We start from the raw sequence: 12,212 nt of genomic DNA on the forward strand, positions 1-12,212 counted from the left end.
TGCCATGTAGACCGATATCTCGATTTAAAGTCTTGGCCCCATAAAAGGCGCATTTATAATCCGATTTCAATGAAATTTGACACAGTGACTTATGTTCGGCTTTTCGACATCCGTGTCGTATATAGTTCAGATCGGTATGAGGTATATGAGTATAAGGTATGAAATTTTCACCGAATTTTGATGAAAGGTGGTTTACATATATACCCGAGGTGGTGGGTATCCAAAGTTCGGCCCGGCCGAACTTAACGCCTTTTTACTTGTTATTCTAATCCCTTCAATACATTTGCCCAACAGTCCCCCCAATTCGTAGGCCCACAAAAAAACTTTCCTCGTATACTTGGTTTCCTCCTTTCCATTTGTTCCAATAAATCATATATTCTCTTACGTGTCCCAAAGTAGTATACAAACCAAATTTGAAGATCCCCTTTAAAAACAGAGGTGTTGAGTTGGCATTTTATTGAAAATTTATATTCTCCTAAGTAGCGATGACATAAATGTCAATTAATTCCTAATGGCAACCATGTCACGAACTCTACATTTCCTATTTAGCATTCTGAGCTTAAAGCTTGAGTTTCATTATTGAAAACAAATTGACATAAATTTTCATTTAGCTTTGTTTTGGCATTTGTTGCATTTTTTATTTGTTGATGGTGACCCAAATATTTTGATTTATTTCCGACTGGGCGTCTGTGGGCCTTTTCTCTGCGCTTTTATGGTTGACGTTTATTTATATTCAACGCCAAGTCATCACAGAGGAGTATTTTTGCAAATTACGTCGCCTACACAAACAGATACACAGCAGTGGCAGCAGCAGCAGCAGCACTCTTGGTATTCGCACAAGCACACACATACATACAAAATCACACCCAATACTGGTAAAATAAATAACAGACCATGGTTTGTTTCAAGGTCCAAATGCGGACAGAATATATTGTGTCAACAATTTCATTAAAATGGAATGCGAATGGTTCTTTTTTTTGGTTGAGCTGAGATTTTATAGAATAGAAATATAAGAAATAAAATTCTTAAATGCTACTTTTAGGGAAATTTAAAACTTAATGCATTAATTGTTAAGCACTGAAGACTGTCTCTATTTGGACTATCCAATTGAGGAGTAACAAGTAAAAAGGCGTTAAGTTCGGCCGAGCCGAACTTTGGATACCCATCACCTCGGGTATATATGTAAACCACCTTTAAATGCGCCTTTTTTGCGGCCTTTTATGGGCCCAAAACTTCAAATCGGCTCCCAAAACTAAATGGCCCCAAAACCTAAAACCGAGAGATCGCTCTATATGGCAGCAATATCCAAATCTGGACCGATCTGTACAATATTGCAAAAGTATGTCAATGGGCTTAACTTAACTCACTGTCCCAAATTTCGGCAATATCGGACAATAAATGCGCCTCTTATGGGCTCAAAACTTTAAATCGAGGGATCGGTCTATATGACAGCTATATCCAAATCTAAACCGATCTGGACACAAATTGAAGAAGAATGTCAAAGGGCATAACACAACTCACTGTCCCGAATTTCAGCAAAATCGGATAATGAATGTGGCTTTTATGAGCCTAAATAGGAGGATGGGTCTAAATGGCAGCTATAACCAAATCTGAACCGATCTGGGCGAAATTAAAGAATGATGTCAAAGGGCCTAACGCAACTCGCTGACCCAAATTTCCACAAAATCGGATAATAAATGCGCATTTTATGAGCCTAAGACCCTAAATCGGAGGATCGATTTATATGGCAGCTATATTCAAATCTTAACCGATCAGAGCTAAATTGACAAAGGATGTCTAAGGGTCTAACTAAACTCACTGTCCCAAATTTCAGCAAAATCGGATAATAAATGTAGCTTTTATGAGCCTAAATCGGAGGATCGGTCTATATGGCAGCTATATTCAAATCTTATCCGATCAGAGCCAAATTGACGAAGGATGTCTAAGGGTCTAACAAAACTCACTGTCCCAAATTTTATCGAAATCGGATATTTTATGTGGTTTTTATAGGCCTAAGACCCTAAATCGGTTGATCGGTCTATATGGCAGCTATAACCAAATCTGGACCGATCTAGGCCAAATTGAGGAAGGATGTCGAAGGGCCTAACGCAACTCACTGTCTCAAATTTCAGTAAAATGGGATAATAAATGTGGCTTTTATGGGCCCAAGACCCTAAATCGGAGGATCGGTCTTTATGGCAGCTATATCCAAATCTGGACCGATCGAGGCCAAATTGACGAAGGATGTTGAAGGTCCTAACACAACTCACTGTCCCAAATTTCATCAAAATCGGATTATAAATGTGGCTTTTATGGGCTTTATACCCTAAATCGGAGGATCGGTCTACATGGCAGCTATAACCAAATCTAGACCGATCCGGTCCAAATTAACGAAGGATATTGAAGGGGTTTAACACAACTCACTGTCGTAAATTTCAGCAAAATCGGATAATAAATGTGGCTTTTATGGGCCTAAGACCATAAATCGGAGAATCGGTCTATATGGCAGCTATATCCAAATTTGGACCGATCTGGGCTAAATTGACGAAGGATGTCGAAGGGCTCAACACAGCTCACTGTCCCAAATTTCAGCAAAATCGGATAATAAATGTGGCTTTTATGGGCCTAAGACCCTAAATCGGAGGATCGGTCTATATGGCAGCTATATCCAAATCTGGACCGATCTGAGCCAAATTGACGAAGAATGTTGAAGGGCCTAACACAACTCACTGCGCCAAATTTCATCCAAATCGGATAACAAATGTGGCTTTTATGGGCCTAAGACCCTAAATCGGAGGATCGGTCTATATGGCAGCTATATCCAAATTTGGACCGATCTGAGCCAAATTGACGAAGGATGTCGAAGGGCCCAACGCAACTCACTGTCCTAAATTTCAGCAAAATCGGATAATAAATGTGGCTTTTATGGGCCTAAGACCCTAAATCGGCGGATCGGTCTATATGGGGGATATATCAAGATATAGTCCGATATAGCCCATCTTCGAACTTAACCTGCTTATGGACAAAAAAAGAATCTGTGCAAAATTTCAGCTCAATATCTCAATTTTTAAAGACTGTAGCGTGATTTCAACAGACAGACGGACAGACGGACGGACGGACGGACATGTCTAGATCGTCTTAGATTTTTACGCTGATCAAGAATATATATACTTTATAGGGTCGGAAATGGATATTTCGATGTGTTGCAAACGGAATGACAAAATGAATATACCCCCATCCTTCGGTGGTGGGTATAAAAAGGAAACATGTACTATGTTTTTATGCCTTGCATCTTGCATAATGCTTTGGATCAGGAAACAAGGAAAACAAGTAAAATCGTGCTAATTTCGGCCGGGTTGAATCTTATCTACCCGGTAGACAAATCGTATTTGTCTAGTTTTTTCACGGCATCTTTTCTTAGGCAAAAAAGGATATAAGAAAAGAATTGCTCTGCTATTGGATCGATTTCAAGATATGGTCCGGTTTGGACCACAATTAAATTATACTAGCCGAACCGGGCCCTCTACGCTGCGCCTTCTATAACTCTCTAATATCTTTTTTAGGGTGGGGACACTTCGCCCTGAATGCGGATATCGAATTTGTGCCATTGTAGCCTATGATACTGTACGCGTTCGAATCCTGGTGTTCATCCCCTCTTAATGTTGGCGACATTAGCGAGGTACAATTCCATGCATGGCACTGCCGGACGGTTCCTGGTGGTAATGATCTTCCTTAGGGTAATGTTCTCATTAGGGGAGGGATGGCGCCTCAGACATTTTGACTCAAATATGGATATCAAATTCGTGCTGCACTTCCAAATCCGTTTAATTTGAGCCCCATATTGCCATGGCCGGTAAATATGAACCGTTTGGAGGGTGTTTGGGGTTGGGGAGGCCACCGGCACTTTGCACTGAAATTAGATATCAAATTCATTCTTTGTTCCCAACAGAAATGAAGTTCAGTTTAGGAGGTGCTTTAGGGCGTACCCCAAAACACTTGGCTCCAACATTGGATATCAAATTCATTTTCTACCCTCAAAGGGTCAAACAACCCATGTATAGGAGGAAAATGCCATGCATAGTCATTCAAAAAATTTTCGCCAAAGAAGTGTCGCACTGCGGGATGCCGTTCGGATTCGGTTATAAAAAAAGGTCCTTATCATTGAGTTTAAACTTGAATCGGAAAGCACTCATTGATGTGGGAGAATTTGCCCCTTCTCGTTTCCTGGTGGTAATGTTCTCATTAGGTGAGCGATTGCACCTCAGACATTTGGACTCAAATATGGATATCAAATTCGTGCTGTACTTTTTTGGGGATGGGACGGCCACCGGCACTTTGCACTGAAAATAAGTGTTAAATTCGTTCTTTATTCCAACGAAAATTAAGTTCAGTATAGGGGATTTAATACCATATTCGGTTTCCGGTTTCTGGTCTCCAATACCTTTCATTCGATACCCTTATTGTGCCCATCGAACCACTTTCGAATATGGGTGACGTTTTTGGGGTACGGGGGAGGGTCCGCCTTCACCCGATATACAAAATTTTTATATAGCCTATGCTTCCTTCCAGACGATCAAACACTATCTATGAAAATTTTAAGAAAATCGGTTCAGCCAAGTATCATATAGTCATAATGGGTGTATTGGCGTTTTTGAGGGTTGGCGTGACCCCCTACACTTCGATCTTATTTTGTATGCCAGATTCGCAATCTACTCCCGAATACCTTTCATTTGAGTCCCATGTTGAAATGAATGTCCAATATGTCTGTTTGGGGGAGTTTTGGGGTTGGGGCGGCCTGGTGGGTACTTAGACAAAATTTTAATACCATATTCGTATTCTGCTCTCCAATACTTTTCATATGATAACTATATTGTCCCGATCGGTCCACTTTTGATTTAGGGTTGTGTTTTTGGCATAAGGGGGAGGGTCCGTCCCCCTTTCGATACCAAAGAATTATATAGCCTATGTTTCCTTCCAGACCAACCTACACAATATGCGAAAAATTTCGGGAAAATTGGTTCTGCCGTTTTTCAGTCTATAGGGAAGAAATAAACCGAGTCCCATATATCCATGATTGACTAATGTGCCCTTTTTGGCTTTTTTATGGGGGTGGGGTGACTTTCTATATTTCGACATGAATTTGTATGCCAGTTTCGTTATCTACTCCCGCATACTTTTCATTTTAAACCCATATTGTCCTTATCGGTCCACTTTAGATTTTTGGTGGTGTTATCAATAAATTGTAAAGCCTAAACCTAATTCCTTACCATATTCGTTATGAACTCCTGAATACCTTTTATTTGATTCCCATATTGCCCTGATCCTCAAATAACTATTTAAAGGGGATTTGGGGCTGGGGCGGCCCCACAGGTACTTGGACCCAACTTTTATTATGAAATTGGTACTCTACTCTTGAATCCCATCAATCATTTGAATCCCAAATTGGTCTGATCGGTCTACTTTTATTTTTGGGTGGTACTTTTGAGGTAAGGGCGAGGGTCCGCCCCCTTCCCGATATCAAACAAGTCAGAGCGTGCTAAGTTCGGCCGGGCCGAATTTTATATACCCTCCACCATGGATCGCATTTGTCGAGTTCTATGCGCGGTATCTCTTTTTAGGCAAACAAAGAATATTGAATAAGAACTGTTATGCTATTGGAACTATATCAAGTAATAGTCCGATTCGGACGATAATGAATGCTGAACATTGTAGAAGTCATTGTGCAATATTTCAGTTCATTCGGATAAGAATTGTGCCTTGTAGGGGCTCAAGAAGCAAAATCGGGAGATCGGTTTATATGGGAGCTGTATCAAGCTATTGATCGATTCAGACCGTATTGGACACGTATGATGAAGGTCATGAGAGAAGCCGTTGTACAAAATTTCTGCCAAATCGAATGAGAATTGCGCCCTCTAGAGGCTGAAGAAGTCAAAATTCCAGATCAGTTTATATGGCAGCTATATCAGGTTATAATATAATAATAATTATATACCGATTTGCGCCATACTTAGCACAGTTATTGGAAGACATAAGAAAACACCTCATGCAAAATTTCAACCAAATCGGATGACAATTGCGCTCTCTATTTGCTTAAGAAGTCAAGATCCCAGATCGGTTTATGTGACAACCCTACCAGATTATGAACCGATTTGAATCATACTTAACACAGTTGTTGGAAGTGATACCAAAACACAACGTGCAAAATTTCAATAAAATCGGATAAGAATTGCGCCTTCTAGAGGCTCAAGAAGTCAAGACCCAAGATCGGTTTATATGGCAGTTATATCAAAACATGGACCAATTTGGCCCATTTACAATCCCAACCGATTTACACTAAAAAGATTTATTTGTGTAAAATTTTTTTGACTTCTGAGGGCGCAATTCTAATCCGATTTGACTGAAATTTTGCACGTAGTGTTTTGGTACCTCTTTCAATAACTGTGCTAAGTATGACGCAAATCGGTATATAACCTGATATAGCTGCCATATAAACCTATATGGGATCTTGACTTCTTGAGCGTCTAGAGGGCGCAATTCTAGTCCGATTTAACTGAAATTTTGCCTGTGCTGTTTTGGTATCACTTCCAACAACTGCGCTAAGTATGGTTCAAATCGGTCCATAACCTGATATAGCTGCCATATGAACCTATCTGGGATCTTGACTTCTTTTGCCTCTAGAGGGCGCAATTCTAGTCCAATTTGACTGAAATTTTGCACTAGGTGTTTTGTTATGACTTCCTATAACTGTGCTAAGTATGGCGCAAATCGGTGCATAACCTGGTATAGCTGCCATATAAACCTATATGGGATCTTGACTTCTTGAGCCTCTAGTGGGCGCAATTCTCATCTGATTTGGCAGATATTTTGTACAACGGCTTCCCTCATGAGCTTCAACGTACGTGTCTAATATGGACTGAATCGATCAATAGCTTTATACAGCTCCCATCAATGGCTTGCCAAAAAAATTAAATTTCCATAAAATAAACAATGAAAAGAACCGACTATGTACTTAGTTGACCAACTTTTTTCTATAGGTTTAACAACACTTTTCATGGGATTTTCTTTTTCTGAAAAATCCTTTATTCATATTTCCCCAATGACTTTTATTATCCTTGTTATTTCTCCCTCATTTAACTTCAGCATACGAGTTTTATTTTTGAAAAAAATTGCCTGCTTACGCTTTTTTATCCTTTCTCAACATGTCAGTCATTTATTGATGAAATTCCTTGGAAAGCATTGTGCCTTTCTTCCATTATTAATTTTAACATTTCCTGTTAAATTTCCGTAAAAAAAAGAACTACAATGTGTATTCAAGCGAATTGAGAATAAAGGGCAACTTGCTACTGCCAACATTTGCGCCTTCACCATACCTGATGTGCTCTCTTTCAACCGCGACTTTAATGACACGAGATAAATAAAAAATGTAATTAATAATGAGTTTTTCCTCATTATTTTCGCTGACATTTCGCACGAAAAAAATGCCATGTCCGTCTTAAGAATTCGAAAAGAATTCTTAAACAAGAAGAAAAGGCATTGTCAACGGCTCATGTTAAGAAGGGCACAAACATATGTATGAACAAGGGTTTAATCGCTACCAGTGAACTTGTGTTCCTTTGCACTTATTTCACACTTATTTCAACATTTCGCCAAGGAGACAGAAGTAAGGGGAGTACGAAGTTAATGAAAGAAGGCAGAATATCATGGATTGAAATTGCTTGAACATTTAATATTTTCTGTGGTGATGAATTCTTTAAATTCAATTTGTAAAAACTTGATATCTTCAGCCGAGACCAAATACCGTGGGTTCTGCCAAAAATTCACATACATTTATTTAGCTTATATCTCAGTTTAAAAGTTTAGAGAAGTCCAAAACAGAAAATAATTTGTGCACGCTCACAAAAAGCCGCTTTAGCCGGAGTATGGTCTAGGAAATGCTCTCACGTCTCGCCGTTTTCCTCTTTTGCTCCTAAGTCATACCCATCCAACTCTTACCACTTCAAAGTATTTGCCTCGTTTTCTAAAGATACGGATCTCGCTGCAGGATTTTCTTTGATCTCTTGATCGTTTCGCTGTTCCAGGTGACATGACCTTAGGATATGTCGGGTTTTTCAATAAGAGCGCTATAAAAGTTTTTTAAACAGAACAAAAAAGCTTTTGTGGATGGTGTGCCATTAACTGATGTCACTGAAATCCTTTATTTCTGTGAAAGTACGTTCGATGCCATTATGTATGGAACCCGATTTCTTTTGCATGGACGCTAAACCCAATTCTCGATGGGTTTCCAGAATAAATCGGCCGATACTGCTGCAATTTAGCTTTCATAGCTGGCTTGTTGGCATAGACCTTAGACTTGACGTAGCCTTACAGAAAACAGTCTAACGGCGTCGAATCGCACGACCGAGGTGGCCAATCGACTATACCATTTCGTGAAATAACACCTTCTCCAAACCTGATATCCAATAAATTCATTGTGAAATTCGCTGCGTGGCTTGTGGCGCAGTCCTGTTGGAACCTCATTTCCCCCAAGTTCATATCATCCAATTGGAATAAAATTAGTCTGTTATCATTGACAGTAGCAATTCCCATTCACAGGTCTTGATCATAAAGAAAGAAGTACGGCCCAATAACGCCGCCGCCCCATAAACCGCACCAAACAGTAATTTTTTGGGGATGCAATGATGACTCATGGAATAGGTGCAGTCAGACAGCAGTCTGACCAATAACGCATATTTAGCTTATTACCGAAGCTTTGCTTATGATGACCATAAATACAACGTAGCGCTTGTAACGTGGAGTCCTGTGACTCCGAATTTCGGTAGTAAATTTTAATAATTTCAACTCGTTGTTGCCTCGCATATCTTTCCATTATGAAATGGCAAACCTTGCTGAAGAGAAATGTCAAAAAAGGGACACAAAAATTGCCGTCGTTTATTGTACCTATTGGTCTATTTTTGTAGCGTTGATACTATAAATCCCTGTAGAAAGAATATTTTGCCCGGCTGCTGGTATTCGATATTAGTCACTAAGGTGCTAACACTCAAACAATGCCTAATGGCCGTGTAGAATGTAAATTGCTTAGAATGAAGTCAGCGTAGCAGTTACCCGGCTGAAGAACAACAAGGCAGCAGGAGCCGATGGGTTACTAGCTAAACCATTTAAAACCGAATGCCAAACGTTGATGAGGTCTATGGATCAGTTTATATGCGTGATCAAGAAAAAGCACCTCACCAAATAATGTCGCGAACTCAAAAGAGGATATCAAATGGAGGAAGAGGACTGCTACCCAAAAAGAAAAAGAATACCTTCGTGCGTTGTATGCAAAAGATTTAGAACTAAATTCAGCAAGATATTCCGGTCTTATCAATGCAGATGTAGACCTCGTTAGGCCATCATGGGCAGATATTTACACTACACTAAATTGTGCGAGTTCTTATTATACCCACCAACGCCGGTTGGGAGTACATTCATTTTGTCATTCCGTTTGCAACACATCGAAATATCCATTTCCGACCCTGTAAAGAATATATATACTTGATCAGCGTAAAAATCGAAGACGATCTGGACATGTCCGTCCGTCTAACTGTTGAAATCACGCTACAGTCTTTAACGAGTAAAAGCGGGCTAAGTTGGGCCTGGCCGAGTCTTATATACCCTCCACCATGGATCGCATTTGCCGAGCTCTTGCCACGATATCTTTTTTAGGCAAGCAAAGGATAAAAGACAGAATTGCTATGTCATTGGAACAATATCTAGTTATTGTTCATTTCAGACCATAATTGAACTGAATATTGGAGACCATAGCAGAAGTCATTGTGTAAAATTTCAGCCAAATTTAGTAAGAATTGCGCGCTTTAGCGGCTGAAGAAGTAAAATAGGGAGATCGGTTTATAGGGGAGCTGTATTAGGCTATAAATCGATTCATGCCATATTCGACACGTATGTTAAAGGTCATGAAAGATACCGTTGTACAAAATTTCAACCAAATCGGAAAATACTTCCGCCCTCTAGTGGCTCAAGAAGTCAAGACCCCAGGTCGGTTTATATGACAGCTATATCAGATAATGGACCGTTTTGAATCATACCCAGCACAAATGTTGGAAGTCATAACAAAACACGTCGTGCAATATTTCAGCCAAATCGGATAGGAATTGATCTCTGTAGAGGCTCAAGAAGTCAAGACCCCAGATGGGTTTATATGACAGCTACAGCAGATTATGGACCGTTTTGAACCATACCCAGCACAGATGTTGGAAGTCATAACAAAACGCGTTGTGCAATATTTCAGCCAAATCGGATAGTAATTACGCACTCCAGACGCTCAAGAAGTCAAGACCCCAGATAGCTTTATATGGCAGCTATATCAGGTAATGAACCGAATTCAACCGTACTCAGCACAATTGTTGGAAGTCATAACAGAACACCTCATGAAATTTCAACCAAATCGGATAAGAATTGTGCCGTCTAGGGGCTCAAGAAGTCAAGATCCCAGATCGGCTCATATGACAGCTATATCAAAAAGTGGACCGATATAGCCCATTTACAATCCCAACCGACCTACACTATTAGGAAGTATTTGTCCAAAATTTCAAGCGGCTAGATTAACTCCTTCGAAAGTTAGCCTGCTTTCGACAGACAGAAGGACTGACGGACAGACGGACGGACGGACGGACATGGCTAGTTCCACTTAAAATGTCATGACGATCAAGAATATATACACTTTTGGGGTCTTAGATGAATATTTCGTGGAATTACAAACAGAATGACGAAATTAGTATACCCCCATCCTATAGTGGAGGGAATAAAAATAGAAATATTGAGCTGAAACTTTGCACAGATTCTTTTTATACCCACCACCGAAGGATGGGGGTATATTCATTTTGTCATTCCGTTTGCAACACATCGAAATATCCATTTCCGACCCTATAAAGTATATATATTCTTGATCAGCGTAAAAATCTAAGACGATCTAGACATGTCCGTCCGTCTGTCCGTCTGTCTGTTGAAATCACGCTACAGTCTTTAAAAATTGAGATATTAAGCTGAAATTTTGCACAGATTTTTTTTTTGTCCATAAGCAGGTTAAGTTCGAAGATGGGCTATATCGGACTATATCTTGATATAGCCCCCATATAGACCGATCCGCCGATTTAGGGTCTTAGGCCCATAAAAGCCACATTTATTATCCGATTTTACTGAAATTTGGGACAGTGAGTTGAATTGGGCCCTTCGACATCCTTCGTCAATTTGGCTCAGATCGGTCCAAATTTGGATATAGCTGCCATATAGATCGATCCTCAGATTTAGGGTCTAAGACCCATAAAAGCCACATTTTATATCCGATTTGGATGAAATTTGGGACAGTGAGTTGCGTTGAGCCCTTCGACATCCTTCGTCAATTTGGCCTAGATCGGTTCAAATTTGGATATAGCTGCAATATAGACCGATCTTTCGATTTATAGTCTTAGGCCCATTAAAGCCACATTTATTATCCGATTTTACTGAAATTTGGGACAGTGAGATGCGTTGAGCCCTTCGACATCCTTCGTTAATTTGGCCCAGGTCGGTCCAAATTTGAATATAGCTGCCATATAGACCGATCCTCCAATTTATGGTCTTAGGCCCATAAAAGCCACATTTATTACCCGATTTTGCTGAAATTTGGGACAGTGATTTGCCTTAGGCCCTTCGACATCTTTCTTCTATTTGGCCCTGATCGGTTCAGATTTGGATATAGCTGCCATATAGACCGATCTCTCGATTTAAAGTTTTGGGCCCATAAAAAACGCATTTATTGTCCGATGTCGCCGAAATTTGGGACAATGACTTGTGTTGGGCCCTTCGATATTTGTCTTCAATTTGGCTCAGATCGGTCCAGATTTGGATATAGCTGCCATATAGACCGATCTCTCGGTTGAACCATGACATGTACTTATAAGCATTTGGTCTAAATTGGATGATATCTATAGAGCTGCTATGGGGCATAAGGTATGCATTTTTCACTGGATTTTGACGAAATGTGGTTCACATATATACCCGAGGTGGTGGGTATCCAAAGTTCGGCCTGGCCGAACTTAACGCCTTCTTACTTGTATTGTCCGTAAACAGGTAAAGTTCGAAGATGGGCTATATCGGAATATATCTTGATATAGCCCCCATATAGACCGATCCGCCGACTTAGGGTCTCAGACCCATAAAAGCCACATTTATTATCG

Source organism: Stomoxys calcitrans, chromosome 3 (genome assembly GCF_963082655.1).
Source record: "Stomoxys calcitrans chromosome 3, idStoCalc2.1, whole genome shotgun sequence".
Lineage (NCBI taxonomy): Eukaryota > Metazoa > Arthropoda > Insecta > Diptera > Muscidae > Stomoxys > Stomoxys calcitrans.